At 37.6% G+C, this 21048-nt stretch overlaps 1 protein-coding gene and 1 long non-coding RNA gene across 2 annotated transcripts in view; both read left to right on the top strand.

Moving 5' to 3' along the window:
* The window catches only part of Diaph2 (diaphanous related formin 2), an 826225-nt gene that overhangs the window by 696978 nt on the left and 108199 nt on the right, over window positions 1-21048 (top strand). The gene's annotated exons all lie outside the window — the stretch shown is intronic.
* The window catches only part of LOC125344279, an 18015-nt gene continuing 13234 nt past the window's right edge, over window positions 16268-21048 (top strand). The window contains exon 1 of the long non-coding RNA XR_007209453.1: window positions 16268-16278. This is a non-coding gene — a long non-coding RNA (uncharacterized LOC125344279). The remainder of the gene's footprint in view (window positions 16279-21048) is intronic.

Below are 21048 nucleotides of genomic sequence, written 5' to 3'. Positions count from 1 at the left end.
TAAGTTCAGATTTTAATTACCATGCTAAGTAAATTTAGTTGTTAGGTTGCACCTGTAGGACATTTGGAAAAATACTGTAGGGCTACACAAAAATAGTATTGCCATTGTAAATATAAAGAAAAAAATAATGACCTATTTGAAAAAAAAACCCACAACACCCTATATAAATCATCAGGAAAATGGTAGAAATCCTGCTATATATATCATACTACAAATAAAATGTAGCTCCATTGCAGCTTTACTTTGTATTATTGGAAAGCAGCATGTTAATATTTAAGATAAATATTTTTTATTTCAAGAGAAATGCCCATAATTCCATATTAATGTGAGTCTGTTTAGAGATAAGTCACATCATATTAACATGTGAAAGTCATGTTCGCATTTTAAGTCACATACTCATATTTGACAATGGTGTTTTTAGTGATCATGTGTGTGTATTGTCAGCTTGAACTCAGGACCAGAGTGCTGTTGCTGAGCTTTTTTGCTCAAGGCTAGGGCTCTATTACTTTGAGCACCACTTCTGGTTTTCTGGTAGTTAATTGGCAATGAGTCTCCTGGGAACTTTCCTGCCTGGGAGGGCTTTGAACTGCAATCCTCAGATCTCAGCATTCTCAAAAGCTAGGATTATAGGTGTGGGGCACTGGCACCCAGCATGCATATATATATATATATATATATATATATATATATATATATATATGTTTAAGTATATTCTTATATTTTAATTATCTATCCATCTGTTTTAGTCTCATCAAACAGGCTCTCAATAGCTAGCCCAGAGTTGCCTCCAACTTATCACCTTCTGCCTTAGCCTCCCAAGTTCTAGAATTCTAGGTGCATGCCACTGTCCCTTGCTATAGTTAAACTTTTCATGAAGAGTCAAGAGGAGGTATAGTATGACAGGAAAGTGTTAGAAAGTATAAATTTACACTTAAGCTACTTCTCTGGCTGAGGATTTGTCCAATAAACTAGCAAATTTAGCCTGGGCTTGTGTTATTAAAAAGCAAAGATATATACGTTAAACAAAAAAGCCTTCCTGACACCATTGTGTACAGCCTATGGATGCCTTTTGCCTAATGTTAATTGAATTGTATGTCTCCTGAGTCTGAGGAATGAAATTTTGGAATCCAACCACTATTTAGGGACTTAAGTTGCTTTTATTACAGGACTTGTACTATACGGTATGACTTCCAAACAACCTGACCTGTTGAATTAATTTTTCAATTGAATGAGTAATATTACTATTTTAAAACATCCTTTTCAGACTAAGTAATCCATTGTACTAGAAAGAAAAATTTATGCAAGTGAACCAGCTTTACAGATTTCAGAGGATGAATTAATTATTGAACTGAAGTACCTTTAAACTTGAAATATCATGTAAAATTATATTTTGAAAAAATTTCTTATTGGAACCCTACATTGATCTGTGTGTGTGTGTGTGTGTGTGAGTGTGTGTGTGTGTGTGCTCATGCATGCGTGTGACTATAAAAGTAAAATGTGAGGACTATTACAGAATTTAGATTTAATGATGACTTAATGGGAACTTTTCCAATTACAGATCTTCATGAAGTTTGCAATGAACAAAAAATAAATAAATAAAGGGATTCTCTTCACATACATCATAAATGACACAACTCAAGGCAGAAGCCACTTGATAGTGTTAGAATCCCTCAAGAAGCCTGATGTGCATACACTTAACACATTCAATTTCTTTTTTTTTTTTTTTTTTTTTTTTTTGCCAGTCCTGGGGCTTGGACTCAGGGCCTGAACACTGTCCCTGGCTTCTTTTTGCTCAAGGCTAGCACTCTGCCACTTGAGCCACAGCGCCACTTCTGGCCATTTTCTGTATATGTGGTGCTGGGGAATCGAACCCAGGGCCTCATGTATATGAGGCAGGCACTCTTGCCACTAGGCCATATCCCCAGCCCAACACATTCAATTTCTAATTCTTAACTACGGATAAAGCCTAATATTTGATTTCACAGCTAGCTATTCATGGAGATAATTATAATACATAGTTTTCAAATTGTTATTTCTTTCATGGAGATAATTATAATACATAGTTTTCAAATTGTTATTTCTTTTCAATACCTCAAAGAGGATGTGACATTCTTCTTTATCTTAGAGACTCTGATGATGTAAATTTGTTTATGTTAAGCTATACCACATTACTTGCTTGCTCTAGGACTTTATTTTTAAGCTGATGGTGCTTAAATTTGTATAATTCACATCTCGGTATATAGGTGTACTTGAAATCATCTAATCTGAAATTGCAGTGCTTAGAGTTAGTTCTAAGAAATGTAATTATGTAAAGAATATTTTCCAAGAAATATTGAATAAGTTAGGAAAAACAGTTAATTTTTCAATGCACCTCAAAATAGTACAGTTGGATGGTGTTGCCTTTCTTTTTTAATTTAAAATCTATTAAGCAAATCAGATTAAATGCTAGTTTCATTAATTCAGACTGAGTCAATTGAATGCTAGTTGAAATTTAAAAAAAATAAGTAAATTTTAGATTCCTTATTGTGATTTCTTCTCATATTTTCAGGATTTTTGTTGTTTTGTTAGGTTAGAATGCCATAAATCTTCATTTTTTTAACAATCATTGATTGTCCTTAATTCCATTACTGGTAGTCCTTTCTAATATATCAAATACTTTCTATAAGAAGAAAGAGGGCTTGGAAGGTAGCTTAGTGGTAATGTGCTTGCCTAGGAAGCATGAAGCCCTGGGTTTGATTCCTCAGTACCACATACACAGAAAAAGCTGGAAGCAGTGCTGTGGCACAAGTGAAAGAGTGCTAGCCTTGAGCAAAAGAAGCTCAAGGACAGTGCCCATGCCCTGAGTTCAAGGCCTAGGACTGGCAAAAAAAAAAGCAGAAGAAAGAAGAGCTTTGACTTACAAACTGACTTTTAAGATATTCTAAGAATTGGTTCTACTTCAAGTAGGTAGTAAACCCTTTTTATCTTTGATCAGTAACTATGTGGTTTGTTTTCAAAACAAGAATCAGCTGAATATCACAATCCTTTTTAGCAAAGCTTTAAGGCCAGATTCTTTTCTCAAATCCCACTTAGAGACAACTCCACCATTTGTTTGTGGGCATCAGAGAATTACAGCAAGCAGAACAGTCAAGCCATGAGGCCATGTTTTACCTTTCCACTGTAAGATGTTGCTTCCTCTGACAACTGAAACTGGGACTAAACACATGTTCCAATGAGGAAAATATTAGGGAGTTATTTTGCTTCCTGAGAGGCTTATGAGATCAGAGTAAAATGATGAAGAGCATTTTCTACTCCACAATGGCCATGACTTTGATGTAATATCTTTATAGCACATCCACATAACACTGTGTACTTCATATATGAGCCAAATACTAAGTGAATTTCTTTAAATTGTGCCCTTCATTTGTTTCCCTTGCATGTTCCTTCCAATTAACTTTGTGAGCCCTGGGCAAGTTAGTTAACCACTCTGGGCCTCAAAAGCCTCATCTATAAAATGAGTGGTTTAGAATAGATGATCTTTACGATCCCTTCCACTGCAAACATTCTATGCTGTGAAACCTCAAGGCTATAAACTATATAAGAGTAGGAGGCAATTTGCTTTATCATTTTTTTATCTCCCCACAGGGCCTAATGTAACTTTGAGTGCCCTACCTTGCTTCTGTTTCATAAAGTGGACAATAGATTCTAAAGACAACTCTAATGTGTACTAAACTTGATTGGAAATTAGATGTTCCAGTGTAGTTGAAAATCAGATTTTTATTAGGTAGATATGTTCTACAAACCTAGTCATATATTTCAAAAGAAAACAATCACTGGGATAGGATGATGTAATCCTGTACAGGGAAATAATACTGTAATAATTCATTATGAAAAGGTTGAGGGTTTAATTGGGTTACCAAAAAATGTACTGAAGTCCTAACTCCATGTAACTGGAAAAAGGACTGTATAAAATAAGAACACAGAAAACAGAGTATTTGCAGATATAATCTAGTTAGTGTGGTTATACTGCATTAGGGTGGACCTTAAATCCAAACACTTGTGATCTTATAAGAAGGCCATGTGAAGGTACTGGGGCACTAGGATACACAGAAAGAATACCTTGAGACTGTGAAGGCAGAGCATTGGAGTGATGCAGCTACAAGTAAGAGAATCCCAAGGATTGATGGCAACCAACATATCTAAGAGAAGAATGAAACAAATTCTCCCCTAGAGCCCCCAGAAAGAACCAATCTTGCCAGTATATTAATTTAGAGCTCCTGCCTGTAGAGCTTTGAGAGAACCTATTTCTGTTGTAACTCACCAGGTTTGTAGTATATTGTTTCCGCAAATCAAAAAAATAATACAGTAGGTGTGGATCCTGGCCTTTATCCCTCCAAAGCATACATGCTGGGATTGGAAGAGACATAGATTGTAATGACTATAGGAATTCTACTCACAGCCCTGAATGTCTCTATAAATCTGGATAGAAAGAGACCATTAAGATCTATCTCCTTTGGAGCAACTCTCAGTTTCTTAAGAGAATAGGGATTGTTTTATAAGAACAATAATCAACTTGAACTAGAATTATAGCTATTATTTGTAGTATCCTGGCCACCCAGGTGGGACTCGAACTCATGACAATAAAGTCACCAGCACTTGGTCAATTGGGCTAGGAGTCTGTATTTAGCTGTACAGCATCTGTTTTTCACCATTGGGATGGTAAAGAACAGCAAGGGGCCTCAGTAGGGCTGGGTTTTTAAAGGCAAATATCACATATACCACAGGCAGGTGGTCAGGCAATTAGGCAAAGCAAGCAAGCAGACATACAGAAGCAGAATTGGCAGTTAGTGATTACAAATAGCAATCTAGCATGCAAAATACTATTTTTGTTTAATTCTTGGTTCTGCTGAATGTAACTGGTATTTACTACATACCAACTCAAATCCTTATTTTATCTTAAATTTCTCTATTGGAAATTTATTCTGGTCTTCCTCATTCCTTTCTTTTGCAAAGGCCAAGCAGCTCTAGGTCAAGCTGTTTTTTGCTTACTTGGGATGACTCAGCCTCTTTAGCTAGGACTAAAGAAGAATTTCTTAGTCTGGATGTCTCATTATTGATCCTTTGAAAGCCACTTGACCCAGCATATCATACCCACTAGCCTAAGAGTAAGCAGCAGAAAAGCTATTTCTTAGTTATCTTTTGTTTTATTGATTTTTCTACCTTACATGTTTTCTTTTATTTATTTTTTAATTTTTGTTTTGTTTTAGTTAACATTTGCTTTTAAAACTTGCCAAAGACTTTACAGCTTATAAAACTTATTTCAAAGACTAAGCAATTAGTTCATTAACTTATGCTCCCTACTAGTCCATTGGCAATAACTGTTCCTACACTTTCTATGGAAAATCTCATTGGTATTTCTACCATGCATAGCTCATATCTTATCTACCTCATGAAACATCCTTGAGCACACAATACTGAAATTCTGTCTAGTTTTGCTTGTTGTATATTGGAAACCCAGGTGGGCCTCGAACCCACGGCAACAGTCACCAGCACTCAGTCAATCCGGCTAGGAGTTGTAATGGGGTACCTCATGGGAGGGGACCAAATGTAATGGTGTCTGGGGGGGGAATCCCCCATCCCTCCAAGAGTCCACCACTCATAGGCAGTCTCAAGTAAAAAGATGGATTTATTGGGGAAGTAAAAAGTATACTGACCAACCAGGGCCACAGCCCAGACTTGGGAGCTGGGACCATGCACCCTGGGCCACGCTCAGGGTCCGGTTATAAAGGCAAATACCGCATGGTCAAGCCTTCCACACTCAGGTGGCCAATGAGGTTACAACACTTACAGAGCATGCCAGGTCTCACCCACATGGCCAATGGAGTTACAGTCTACCTCATAGCAACTGTTTAAACCAACCTATCATTTTAGTTAGACTTGGCGCACAGATCTGGCAGGGCTGACATGATGCAGGCAGATACCTTACTAATGGGAGGGCACAGGTTTAACCTTGAATGTTCCACAACTCAGGTGGTCAAGCAGTTTACATAATCTTATCAGAGCGAAGGGGAACTTCCCTGGATAGGGCAGGGGAGATCTTCATGAAGATGGAGTTGGCTTCTGCTCTCTTTAACTAATCTGAGATGAAGTCAGTCTGACACCCCTCAACAGCCAGTGATGCCGCTGGCCAGATCTGACCTCTGTATTACAGAGTCTTTTATTTAGCTGTGCACAGCATCTGATCACCACCACCAGGATGGTGACAAACAGCACTGGGCCTCAGTGGTGCTGGGTTTTTAAAGGGAAAAATCATATGTGCAAGACACAGGTGGTAAGGCAAGTTGGGCAAAGCAAGCAATCAGACATACAAAAGCAGAATTGTTGCTAGTGATTACAATTCCAGTAAACTCCAGTAAACAAAGCAATCAATGCAATATAATTCTTGATTGTGAGTGTGACTGGTATTTACCAACTTAACTTTTTTTTTTTTTTTTTTTTGGCCAGTCCTGGGCCTTGGACTCAGGGCCTGAGCACTGTCCCTGGCTTCTTCCCGCTCAAGGCTAGCACTCTGCCACTTGAGCCACAGCGCCGCTTCTGGCCGTTTTCTGTATATGTGGTGCTGGGGAATCGAACGCAGGGCCTCGGGTATACCGAGGCAGGCACTCTTGCCACTAGGCTATATCCCCAGCCCCCCAACTTAACTTCTTAATTCACCTTAAATCTTTCTCTTTCTGAAACTTCCCCTAAACCAAAACATGCAAACAGAGTGGTCTTCCTCATTCCTTTCTTGCAAAGGTCAAGGAGCTCCAGGTCAAGCTGCTTTTGGCTCCTGTCCCACTACCTTGTTTAAACCTGCTGTTTCTAGGGACTAAAAAAAGGGGGGGCTGGGGATATAGCCTAGTGGCAAGAGTGCCTGCCTCGGATACACGAGGCCCTAGGTTCGATTCCCCAGCACCACATATACAGAAAACGGCCAGAAGCGGCGCTGTGGCTCAAGTGGCAGAGTGCTAGCCTTGAGCGGGAAGAAGCCAGGGACAGTGCTCAGGCCCTGAGTCCAAGGCCCAGGACTGGCAAAAAAAAAAAAAAAAAAGGGGGGGGGGTTCCCTACACCTTTCACTTGGTTTCCACAGTACTGTCTAGTTGACATTTAGCACAAAACATTCTTTTCTTCCTCTGTATACTTGTTAAACAATACTGTGTTACTCGTTATAGGTGGTAAGGTAGATTTTATTCAAGGGTACTACCACACCACAATGGAGTTTTGTAGTAGTGGAGCAAGAATGACAGCTTCAAATACAATAGGTACTAGGTAAAGATGTATAACAACGTGCATGGAAAATTACTAAGTGGATACAGGGTTATAAAGGGTAATTCTCAAAATTGACTTGACAGAACTTGTCCTGAAGACAAGCCAAGTTGCTATGATAGAAAGGGTGGGGAATAAAGTCTCCAATGATATATTGATGGCATATGTTTTTCACTACTGTTATGTACCAGATACCCAGGTGGGCCTCAAACCCACAAAAATAATTGGGCTAGGAGTCTTTATTTAGCTGTGCACAGCATCAGATTGATACCACTGGGATGGTGACAAACCATGCTGGGGCCAAATAGGGCTTTTAAGGGCAAGTATCACATGTACTATTCACAAGTGGCCACGGGGTATGAATCAAGAGGTGGTCCACCGCATGCAGGTGGTCTGGTAGGTTAGGCCAAGCAAGCAAGCAGACATACTGAAGCAGAATTTCTGTTAGTGATTACAATTTCAGTAAACCCCCAGTAAGCAAAGCAATTGAAGCAATACAATTCTTGATTCTAGGTGTGACTGGTCTTAATCTTTCTCTTCCTAGAACTTCCTCTAAACTTAGTGGTCTTCCTCATTCCTTTCTTTGTCCTAGGTCAAGATGCTTTTGGCTCCCATTATTGGGCTTGTTTGCCCCTCCCCAGACCCACTACTTTGTCTAAGCCTCCTGTTTCTAGGGACTCAAAAAAAAGTGGGTTCCCCTGTACCTGTCACTTGGTTTCCACAACTATGAATTAATCCAGCAGGATTCTTGCAAAAATGTAAATCAGTTTGCCTAAGGACAGCCCAAGATTAGGATTAGACAAAAAAGATCCTGACTCTGGTGTGGTCAAGGCAAAGTCTCTGTTATTGTCTCCTCAACTGGATTGTTTCTAGAGGATATGATTTATAATTCATATTCCTTATTCTGAATTAATCATACTTTTTGCAATGTCTTCTTTGTGCTTTCCCACCACATGCACAAGAAGATCAGTGTATGTACGTCATAAAGTAAGTAGGATGTAGTATTTTCGAAGATGGTAAACTAATTATAACAACAACTTAATTGGTCAGTGAAATTGGGTCATAAGCCAGCCTTACCCAATTAATTATTATTTGACTAAATCAAGATAACCTATATTCTAAGATCCTGGCACAGAATTTCTAGTTAACAGTGGTTGGCATAATTTACTCTCTACCTGTTATTTTCACATTATGTTACTGCCTTGAACTAATTTTTAAAGCAATATTTATAAATACAATTAATAAAAGTATAGCATCATTGGCCAATGAAAAGAATTTTTGCCAGCTTGAGAAAAGAAACATAATGCACTATAGTATAGTAGAAATTGCACACATCCTCACAAAAGTGATGGATTAATGACCACATAGAGCATTATGAAAGCTAGTTATAGTTTGCTTAAACCAGTCTCTCCCTTTATAGCATTCTCAATCTTTTTAAACAGCTAGAATATAATAGCATTTTAAAAATTAAAGTATTTCCCATAACCAAAAACTTGATATGAAATGAGCAACATTAAGCACAAAACAATTGAAGCTTCAAACACTGAAGCAGGCAAGAATTTTAAGCAGCCCAAATGAATAAGAATGCAATACTGTTGTGCTTCAGATGCAGTAATCATCAGGCTTAGAGGTTAGCAGGAAGAGATTTTGTAACAGTAATGGCTCCTGGACCATTTTTCTCTTGTGACTTTGACTCACAAAGGTGAACCTTTTGTTTGAAGGTTTGATACAATGCAGCTGCAGGCAGCAGGGGGGAGAATTTGGCCAAATGACTGGACCCTCCTTTTGGCCCACTGAAATGTCTGTGAGTGAGGCAGAAATGGAGGGGGTAGCAGGGAGGAAAGGAGGAGGGTAGGCAGAGAGAGGAAAGAAAAAGGGGAGGAGATCAAAAAAGAAAAACAAAGATTTACATAACCAATGACAGATCAAAGCTGAAAGTTTTCCTTGCCCGTTGTCATTTATTGCCATTCATATTTGGAAAGCAGACTGCTGTGATAATTGATTTGATGGTCCAGCTTGAGTGGAAGCACTTCTGGGCATAGCAGGCCTCAGAGATGCCAAAAAAGAAGAAAAGGTGGGAATGAAATAATGGTCTATATTCTCCTCAGAGGCATGTGGCCCAGTTTTTAAGAACAGAAAAACATGCTCTGGGGTGGGGATAGCAGAATGGGGAGGAAACCTAAGGAACTTGGTAATAAATACAAAAATGACCATATAGCTCTAGTCAGATAAAAATAGGCATTCAAAGCAAAACAATAAGAGGACATATTTTACTGACAGGTGAATAATAGGGGAGCATGGTGGAAATAATCTGATTTTTAACAGATTCTGTCCTTGGGAGTACCTTTCTTGCTGTTCTTTTGTATAAGGACAAAAGTGATTCCTTTTCTAAAAAGCCTTTAAATTTTTTAAGCTTTTCATACTAGATTAATAGCTCTGAAGGAGGAAGAAAAGGTAAAGAATAATTGAGACTGAAAAGCTATATATGTGCCTGGATTATCTAAATGTTGTTGAATTTGTTTCCTTAAAGCAATAGGTAATAATGAAGCTTGTCCTCAGATTTGTGAGTGGAGGGTGGTGTTCAGCTATTGCTTCCTGCTGATATGAATAACTTAGAAACCTAAAGTGCCAGTTGAAGGGGGAAAGAGAATGAGACAGATTTTTTTTTTTTTTAGAAAAGGGACTGAATTCACTGCCTGACCTCTTAATCACAACTGCCAATTGGATTGTGTGCCCTTTCATTCCATTTAAGGACCTAAACAAAACCATATAAAAGACAGGGCTGTCAAAACACAAATTTTAATCAGAACCTGTTTGTCTTTTGAGATAAATGTACTTATTTATGTTCAAAAGTAGCTCAGTCTTTTAGTTTGGCTCCCTTTATCTCATTCCTAACCTCTGCATTCTGTGTTAATTTCACTTACCAACATAGCTGCCTCTGCTTATACCTACAGAGAATGCCAGTTACCTGTATTATGCATATTCACCCATTATGCAGATATCAGTATGCTCATATCATATCATCTATTAAATTCTGTTTCCCTTGTGAGATTCTCAACTACAGTGAGAGAGTAAGCCTTCTGTGTTTAAAAAAAATAAAGAAAAGCAAAAATACATTGTAGGGGCTGGGAATATGGCCTAGTGGTAGAGTGCTTGCCTCGTATACATGAAGCCCTGGGTTCGATTCCTCAGTCCCACATATATAGAAAAAAGCCAGAAGTGGAGCTGTGGCTCAAGTGGTAGAGTGCTAGCCTTGGGCAAAAAGAAACCGGGGACAGTGCTCAGGACCTGAATCCAAGCCCCAGGACTGGCAAAAACAAACAACAACAACCAAAAAAAACACCCCTACATTGTATATGTAACTTTCTTTGAAAAAGACTCATGTAAAATTAGTATGGAGAAAACAATGTTAGATACTGTCTGTTAGGAAAATGGAGGAGAACAGAAAAAGAATAGGCAGAAGTCACTCCTGCACTGCCAGTGTAATGTATGGTTAAAAACCTTCCCCCCAAAAATCAGCATGGGAATTACCTGGGTACCTAGTTCAAATTCAATTTTCTGACTCCTCCCCAGAACTACTAAATTGCATTATACAGTACCAAGGAGGCTACATTTTAACAAGTGCTTTGGATTGTTCTACCCAGAACTGAAATTTGAGTACCAGAGACAAAGTGGTTAAAAAGCAATAGTTAAACCGATAAACTGGTTTCAGATCCATTTTTTACCATGAGTAATTGTTTGAAATAGGGCAAATTAACTACCTACACTTACAAACTTCCCTTACCAATAAAATGTAAATAACAATACTTGCCTAATAGAGTTGTTCTGAGGACTAACATGATGAAGATAAACACTTAGCAGTAGCTGGCGATTATAATATCAATAGAGAGCTAGTATTATTGATAATGTTTATTTTTTATGATTGAGAATTAGGTTCATTTCTATGTGTTGTTCATATTGCTCTCCATGTAATGTAAATATTCAATTCTAACCAATATTATATTAACACTGGCAATGCTTTTTCATTGCTCACCAACGTGTAAAACTAAAATCATGTCCAGCAGGGTGAAAGTGGCTCACCTCTATAACCCTAGTTACTCAGGAGGTTGAGACCTGAAATCTGAGGTTTTAAGGCAGCCAAGGCAGAAAAGTCCATGAGATTCTTAATGAGAATCTTCTTTGTTTTCATAACTTCATGTTGTTCCTCTATCAGCCCAATTCTTTTTTTTTTTGCTTTTATTTTTATTTTTTCTTACTTACTGTCAAAGTTATGTACAGAAAGGTTACAGTTTCATACGTTAGGCATTGGATACATTTCTTATACTGCTTGTTACCTCCTCCCTCATTCACCCCTCCCCCCTCCTCCTTTCCCTCTCCCCCCATGAGTTGTTCAGTTGGTTTACACCAAACAGTTTTGCAAGTATTGCTTTTGTAGTTGTTTGTCTTTTTATCCCATGTCTCTCGATTTTGGTATTACTTTTCACTTTCTTAGTTCTAATACCAGTATAAACAGTTTCCAATGTACTCAGATAAGATACAATGATAGTGCAATTACAACAATAGGAAGGGGATACAAGAGGATCATCAACAATAGAAGCTACAGTTTCACATGGCATGTTGAAAGTAATTACAACAGTGATGTAACAGTCATTTCCATAACACGGAGTTCATTTCACTTAGCATCATCTTATGGGTTCATAAGGGTATAGATATTGGGCTCTTGTGATCCTCTGCTGTGACTTGCCTATACCTATGCTAATTATTCCTTATGAGGGAAACCATAGAGTCCATGTTTCTTTGGGTCCGCTTCACTTCACTTAGTATAATTTTTTCAAAGTCCTTCCATTTCGTTACAAATGGGGCAATGTCATTATTTCTGATAGAGGCATAAAATTCCATTGTGTATATGTACCATATTTTCCTGATCCATTCCTGATCCATACTGAGGGGCATCTGGGTTGTTTCCATATTTTATCTATGACAAATTGTGCTGCCATGAACATTGTTGTGCTGGTAACTTTAGTGTGTTCTTGTTTGTGGTCTTTTGGGTAGATGGCCAAAAGTGGGGCTACTGGGTTATAGGGGAGCTCTATGTTTAGACTTCTGAGGAAGCTCTATACCGCTTTCCAGAGTCAGCTCAATCCTTTTTATGTATCCAACGACCTTGTATGAAGGACTTGCCTCTCTCATCTCAGCCCAACCTTTTTATGAATCTAAAGATGGAATATGAAGGATTGACACCTGCCTCATTTCCCCAGGTCAAGAAAAATACCAGGTGCATGCTCATGTGCTTGTCCACAGGCAGGTCATTCTGAACTTGTCTTAGCTAAAAACCTCCTCACCCAGGTAGAGCATTCCACTCTGGGACTGCCCAAGGACACTGCTCTTGGCCCCCCAAAAAACCATAACCTATTTTTTATCCTCTGCTTCTTTGTTAAGACAATTTAAGCCCACCCAAAAATCCAGTCCCTCTCTTAACCTCCAAATATGTGGGATGGTCTGTGCCCCTTGCTGGCAATAAACAATCCTTAGCCCCTGGGCAATCAAATCCTGCCTATTCCTTTAATGTTCTCCTCCATTCTCCTAACATATGGTGCTGAATTTCTCTCTCCAGTTAATCACCAAAAGCCAGAAGTGCAAGTGTAGCTCAAGTGGTTGACTGTCAGCCTTGAGCAAAAAAGCTAAGAGTCAGGGCACATGCTCTAAGTTCGAGCCTAAATATTAGTGCATGCACACACGCATACACACACACACAAACACACAAACACCACACCACACACCACACACTACACACATCATGTCCATCGTGTGATAACCAGTGTGATAACAAAAATGCCTTTAAGTAATAGCAAATGCTTATTGGTATTCAGTAGTCCAGTGCTCTTATAAACATCATCTGTATGTAATACAATAAGATAAGCACATTACTCTCAAGTGAATATGTAATTAAAGAGCAAGAACTTACTAAAATTGATGAGCATAGAGGAAATGCATAGGATGTCATTGTGATACTGTAAATACCAAGGACAATTCACAGTGTGACTAGCAGCAGCACCTGTCTCACACCCAAAGGTAATTCATCAACTACTATCATGTCTAAAGAGGAAATAATTTGTCTTAGCCTGGAATAAATGAAAGATCACTAGATTTTTTTAAAAATTTCTTAACTTCTAATGTTTTCTAGCTCTTTAATCTCAGTCAAACATCTTACAGTGAATGCCTTCTTTAAAATGAGAATAAATCTTATTTCTTATCTCCATAGGCTTGAAGTGAAAAGAAATGTGGCGATCTATAAAGGAGCCTGTTGTAAATGAGGTGTTATGCAAATAAATACTATTCCCATACCTGTTCAAAAAAGCCCATTTAGAAATGTACATTTAGAAAATATAGTTATCAGGTTTTGACTGGGATTATAGTCTTATTTCCCAAAAGAATCCAGAACAAAGTAGATGAAAAATAAGTCTTCATTATGGTTTGCTAATTTTTTTCACTTGAGATGACCAAATTGCATTGATGCATTTTTTACACAGCTTTTGTTGAATATTTCTTGATCCAAAAGCTTTCAGCTTTGTTGCTTTGAAGCTCCAATTCCCTGATCAATATCTGAACTTGTGAAGCTTGAAATGTGTCATTTAGCATTGAGATATGTGTAAATATGAGTCAAAATTCAGTGTCCTTTAAACATCGTGAGGCATATTTTCAGCATGTCCTCATTTTTCTGATATGGCTATGTATTTGTAAGTACAAATTGCCACTTTTTTCCTCAAGAGAAAAAAAGTGGTCATTTCACCTGCCATGAGGTAATTGAAGGTGCAAAAAACCCACTTCTACAAAAAGGTCTTTGTAACACTCCCTTCCCCTAAATCCTCCTTTCCCTTCTTTTGTGTGTACAGAAAGAAAAAAAGAGTGCTATTAGGCAGCAAATGGAGATCAGCATTTCTTTTCGAGTAAAATAAAATGTATCTAATTTGTAGTTCTTTTTGAAAAGAAAAGAAAAAAAGATAAATACACAATTTACCTTCAGTAGTTTAAGACAAAAATGGTGATGGAAATGGCAATGTCTGAATAGTTTGATTAGTGGAAAAATAGCCTTTGAGAGCCAACTATGGAATTCACAGCACATCTATGGTTAAGTTGCCTATATTTATTGTCTGAGGTTACTCTAGACCATGAGAATAACATTTGATTTTAATATACCCTTATTTACCCTAGGGTTATTTGGGGTTTTTCAGATTCTAAAGCATAAGAAATGAAAGGAAAATCCAAACTAGAGTTTATCTAATACTAAGTGTTGGCCTACTTTCCATTATTGTGACAAAATATCTGTGATAAGCAAAAGGAGGGGTTGGGGTCCTAGTATACCCATCAAAACACATACCGTGATGGCCTACTTCTACCAACTAGGCCACTGCTTGTCAGTTAGTGTCAGTAGAGGCTCCAAGCCTTCACCACATGGGTCTTTGGGGGACAGTTAAGATACAGACCATGGGGCTGGGGATATAGCCTAGTGGCAAGAGTGCCTGCCTCGGATACACGAGGCCCTAGGTTCGATTCCCCAGCACCACATATACAGAAAACGGCCAGAAGCGGCGCTGTGGCTCAAGTGGCAGAGTGCTAGCCTTGAGCAAAAAGAAGCCAGGGACAGTGCTCAGGCCCTGAGTCCAAGCCCCAGGACTGGCCAAAAAAAAAAAAAAAAAAAAAAAAAAAAAAAAAAAAAAAAAAAGATACAGACCACAGCACAGAATATAATTCAGTATTTATGTGGTAACCAACTTATAAAATTATTCAGAATGGAAGCAGGTTCTACTCATGGTCATATGAATGTGTATGTATATACATATGAATGTATATATACATAAATATAAATAAATAATTTATACGTATATATACTACATATATGACTTGCTAGACCAGTACAGTCACTTTTTACCTGTCATTTCCTTCCACAGATCAAGAAAATATGTATCGAGATATATCTTGATATATATCTAATGAAATTTTGAGGAAAAATGATATTATGTCATTTGTAAAAAAAAGTTGATGGACTTGGAAAAAATTATGTAAAGTAATTTAAGTCAGCCTTAAAGAGATAAAGGACACATGTTCTATTTCATAAACTCCTACTTAAAGAGTTATAGGAAAAATAAAATCTTACTATTTTTCCTTTTGAAAATTTTATGTACTAATCTATTTCTGTATTATTTAATTCGTTTTCAGTTCCTGCCTTCCTAAGAAGTGCAGGTTGGTCATGAATCGATTTCCATTTTTACCATTGATACATCAATTGTGAGCTTTCCGAATAAAATCTTTATTGTGTTTAAATAAATTGTTGTATGCTTAGTTTTTGTCAGAAAATAATATTGAGTTTTCTCAAATGCATTTTCTACATCTGTTGAGATTTCTGTTATTTTCATCCTTCATGCTACTAATGTAGTTTGCACATTAGTTGATTCATGTATGTTGAACCATCCTACTTCTTATGATTTTACTTTGTTGTGGTATATGATATTTTAAGGTAGAGGATGGAGCTCAGTATTACAAAACTTTCCTAGTGGTCTATAGTAAGCTAATTATTTCAGTTGTATGCAAAAAGATAACTTGACATTTTTTCCTAGACTTCCTTATTGCTATTCTAATTTATAGCATTTGATATTATATATATTAACAAATTCATATAGTTCTGATTTTTAAAAAAATCTTAACTTTTGTGGTAAAGTGATTCATAAATAACCATTTTAATATTGTTATATTCTGTATTTGTTTACTTAATATTTAGCATCCATATTTTTTGTTTTTTAATTTTATTGTGAAATTGATGTACAGAGAGGCTATAGTTTCATACCTTAGGCGTTGGGTACATTACTTGTACTGTTTTTTACCTCCTCCCTCATTCTACCCTCCCCCCTCCCCTTTCCCGTCGCCACCCATGAGTTGTTCAGTTGGTTTGCACCTAATGGTTTGCAAGTATTGCTTTTGGAGCTGTTTGCCTTCTTGTACTTTGTCTCTTGATTTTGATATTCCCTTTCACTTCCCTAAATCTAATACCAGTATACACAGTATCCAGTATATTGTGATGAGATACAGTAATACCATGAGTACAAACACAGGAAGGGATACAAGAGGATCATCAACAAAAGAAGCTACGGTTTCACATGGCATGTTGAAAGTAATTAAAACAGTGATATAACAGTCGTTTCCATAACATGGAGTTCGTTTCACTTAGCTTCATCTTATGCATTCATAGGGGCATAGCTATAAGGCCCTTGTGATCCTCTGCTGTGACTAGCCTAAATCTGCTCTAATTATTCCCTATGAGGAAAACCATAAAGTCCACGTTTCTTTGGGTTTGGCTCACTTCACTTAGTATAATTTTTTCCAAGTTCTTCCATTTCCTTACGAATGAGGCAATGTCATTCTTTCTGATAGAGGCATAAAATTCCATTGCGTATATGTACCACATTTTCCTGATCCATTCGTCTGGGTAGGTTCCATATTTTAGCTATGTCAAATTGTGCTTCGATGAAGATTGTTGTGCTGGTAGCTTTAGTGTGTTCTTGTTTGTGGTCCTTTGGGTAGATGGCCAAAAGTGGGGCTGCTGGGTCCTAGGATAGCTCTATGTTTAGCCTTCTGAGAAATCTCCATACTGCTTTCCAGATTGGCTGCACCAGGTTACCTTCCCACCAACAATGAAGTAGGTTTCCCTTTTGGCCACCTGGCCTCCAAAATTTGTTATTGTTGGTTTTCTTGATAAAGGACATTCTTATTGTGGTGAGGTGGAATCTCAATGTTGTTTTGATTTGCATTTCTTTTATAGCCAGTGATGTAGAGCACTTTTTCATATGTCTCTTTACCATTCTCATTTCGTCATCAGAGAAGTCTGGTTTTAAGTCAGCCCACTTGTTGAGGGGGCTGTTGGGTCTTTGCAATTTTGTTTTGGAGGAATTGAATTTTTTTAGTTCTCCATATATTTGAGATATGAGACCTTTGTCCGTTGAATGGCCAGTAAAGATATTTTCCCAATGTATGGGCTTTCTGTTTGTCTTGCGAGCTATGTCCTTTGCCCTGCATAAGCTCTGCAGTTTGTTGCAGTCCCATTTGTCCAATCTTTCATTGATATTTGTAGCATTTCTGGGTCTTTGTTAAGGAAGTTTCGTCCTGTGCCAATGAGCCCACGTGTTTCCCCTACTTCTTCTTGTAGTGTTTTCAGGGTATCTATTTTTTATTTCAAGGTCTTTGATCCATTTGGAATTTATTTTGGTGCAAGGTGATATATAAGGATCTAGTTTTAGTTTATTGCAGGTGTTGAACCAGTTTTGACAGCACCACTTGTTAAAGAGGCTATCTTTCTTCCATCCTATTATTTTTAGCTCCTTTATCAAAGTTTAAGTAGGCATAGTTCTGCAGATTTGTTTCTGGTTCTTCAGTTGTGTTCCATTGGTCTTCAGGCCTGTTCCAGGGCCAATACCAAGCTGTTTTTATTACTATAGCTTTATAATACAGCTTGAAGTTTGGTGTTGTAATTCCTCTACCACTGTTCTTTCTGCTTAGGATTGTTTTTGCTATTCTGTATCTTTTATTGTTCCATATGAATTTCTGGATTGCTTCCTCTATTTCATTAAAAAATGGTGTTGGGATATTAATGGTTATTGCATTGAATTTGTAGATAGCCTTTGGCAATATTTCGATTTTGGCTATATTAATCCTCCCAATCCAGGAGCATGGGAGGTTTTTCTATTTCCTTAGTTCTGCCTTAATTTCATTTTTCATGTTTTTAAAGTTCTCACCATGGAGGTCTTTGAGTTCTTTGGTTAAGGTTATTCCTATGTATTTTATGTTTGTTGAGGCTATTGCAACAGGAGTTGCTTTCCTGATTTGTGCCTCGGTCTTCGCGTCATTAGCATATAGAAAGGCCGTTGATTTTTATGGGTTTATTTTATATCCTGCTAGTTTGCCAAAGTTTTGCATCAGCTCTAGTAGCTTGGGAGTAGAGTCTGTGGGGTTCTTTAGGTATAGGATCATGTCATCTGCTAAGAGAGAAAGTTTAGCTTCATCTTTTCTTATTTGGATCCACTTTATGTTTTCTTCTTGCCTAATTGCTCTGGCTAGGAATTCTAGTGCTACGTTGGAGAGGAGAGGAGAGAGCATACTTCCCTGTCTTGCTCCTCATTTTAAACGAATGGCTTTAGCTTTTCACCTTTTAGGATTATACTTGCTGTTGGTTTGTCATAGACTGCCTTGATTATATTCAGGAATGTTCCTTGGAATCCCAGTTTTTCCAGGGATTTTATCATAAATGGGTGCTGGATTTTATGAAATGCCTTTTCTGCATCTAAGGTTATAACCATGTGGTTCTTTACCTTGCTCCATTTGATGTGATGGATTACATTAATTGACTTGCATATATTGGATGAATTTTGCATCCCTAGGATGAATCCAGTTTGAGCATGGTGTATGATTTTTTTAGATGACCTGATGAACTCGATTGGCCAGAAGTTTGTTGACAATTTTTACGTCAATGTTCATCAGGGAAATCAGTCTATAGTTCTCTTTCCATGATGAGCCCTGCCTCGTTTTGGGATTAGGGTAATACTGGCTTCATAGAATGTGTCTGGTAGTGAATTTTCCCTTTCAATTTCATTGAAGAGTTTGAGAAATACTGGTGTGAGTTCTGTTTTGAAGGCTTTGTAAAATTCTGCTGTGAATCCATCTGGACCTGGGCTTTTCTTGGATGGGAGAATTCTCATGTCTGGTTCTATTTCAATGCTAGATATGGTTCTGTTTAGAAGGCTTAAATCTTCGTAGTTGAGTTTGGGGATATCAATTTTTGATAGGAAATCGTCCATTTCTTCCAGGTTCTCAAATTTGTTGGTGTGAAGGTTTGCCAAGTAGTCCTATATTGTGTTCTTAATTTTGGTTGTTTGTGTGGTGATGTTACCTCTTTCATCTCTGATCTTGTTTATTTGGGTGTGCTGCCTTTGTTTTTTGGTCAGATTTGCTAGGGGTCTGTCTATCTTGCTAATTTTTCAAGGAACCCACTATTTGTTTTGTTGATTCTTTGGATTTTTTTTGTCTCAAAGTCATTTAATTCTGATTTGATTTTAATTATTTGCTTCTGTCTATTGACTTGGGGGTTGGCTTGTTGTTCTCTCTCAAGGAAATTAAGGTGCTTCCTTAAGTTGTTGAGTTGCTGTTTCTCCAGTTTGGTGTAGGCACTCACAGATATAAATTTTACTCTGATTACTCCCTTTGCTGTGTCCCAAAGGAGCTGGTACACTGTGTATTCTTCTTGGTTGAATTCCATAAACATTTGAATTTCTGTTCTGATTTCTTCAAGGACACACTGATGCTTCAGCAGTGTGTTGTTTAGTCTCCATGAATTGTAGGATTTTCTGTGGTGGCTATTTGAGTTGAGCTCTAATTTTATTCCATTGTGGTGTGAGTGAATTCAGGGAATGATTTTGATGTTTCTGAATTTCTATAGATTTTCTTTGTGCCCTAAGATGTGATCTATTTTGGAGAATGTTCCATGTGCTGCTGAAAAGAATGTGTATTGCGGTGTTGCTAGATGGAATATTCTGTAGATGTCGGTTAAGTCTAGTTTGTCTATGCATTTGTTTAGTTCTCTGGTTTCTTTGTTCAGTTTTTTGCGTGTTGATCTGTCACGAGATGACAGTGGAGTTTTAAAGTCTCCAACTATAAATGCGTTTGGATCTATGAGTGTTTTTAGAATCAGTAGTGTTTTTTTGATGAAGTTCCGTGTTCCTGTATTTGGGGTGTAGATATTTAGGATGGTTATATCCTCCTGTAGGAGAGATCCCTTTATTAGTATATAGTAAACTTCTTTGTCTCTTCTTACCTTTTTTAATTTGAAGTCAATTTTATCTGATACTAGGATTGCAACTCCATCCTGCTAATGGGGGCCATTTGCTTGGTAGACGTTATTCCAACCTTTCACATTTAGAAGATGTTTGCTTTTGCTGGATAGATGTGCCTCTTGGTGGCAGCAGATAGATGGTTCTTGATTTTTGATCCAACTTATGAGACTATGTCGTTTTATTGGAGAATTAAGTCCATTAATTTTGAGAGTTAGGATTCAGAGATGATCGTTTGTTCCTTTCATTATAGCTATCTTCTAAAAAGCTGTGTCTTTCCAATTCTTGATCTGATATTCTGGTTTTCTATTTAGGGTTCATTTCTCTGTATGTATTGTGATCTTGATTATTTTCCCTGTGTAGTACATCTTTGAGGATTTCCTGTGAAGCTGGTTTGGTGGGTATATATTTTTTCATTTTTTTTTTTAACTTTGGCTAAGAATGAGAGTTTAGCCAAGTACAGTATTCTCGGTTGATATTTATTTTTATTTATGGTCTGTCATACTTCATTCTAGGCTCTCCTTGCTTTCATGGTCTCCTGAGAAATCTGGGCTATTTCGGATTGGTTTTCCTTTATATGTGATTATTTTCTTCTCCCTAGCAGATTTAAGGATTCTTTCCTTGGACTGTATTGATCATGTTTTGATCACAATGTGTCAGTGGGATGTCCTATTCTGGTCTGGTCAGTTTGGGGTTCTAAATGCTTCTTGTATCTGGATAGACCTATCCTTCTGGATATGTGGAAAATTCTCAGCTAATATTCTGTTAAATAGGCTGCCTATTCCATTGACTTCTTTCTCTAGGTTTTCCTCGATACTTATTAGTCTTAAATTGGTCTTCCTGCTTGTATCTTGGAGCTCCTGGAGTGATCTGTTTTGCCAGTTGGATTGG

The sequence above is a fragment of the Perognathus longimembris genome, chromosome 28 (genome assembly GCF_023159225.1).
Source record: "Perognathus longimembris pacificus isolate PPM17 chromosome 28, ASM2315922v1, whole genome shotgun sequence".
Taxonomy (NCBI): Eukaryota; Metazoa; Chordata; class Mammalia; order Rodentia; family Heteromyidae; genus Perognathus; species Perognathus longimembris.
Note: the sequence above shows the minus strand (reverse complement) of the source record. Positions and strands in the feature narration are given on the sequence as shown.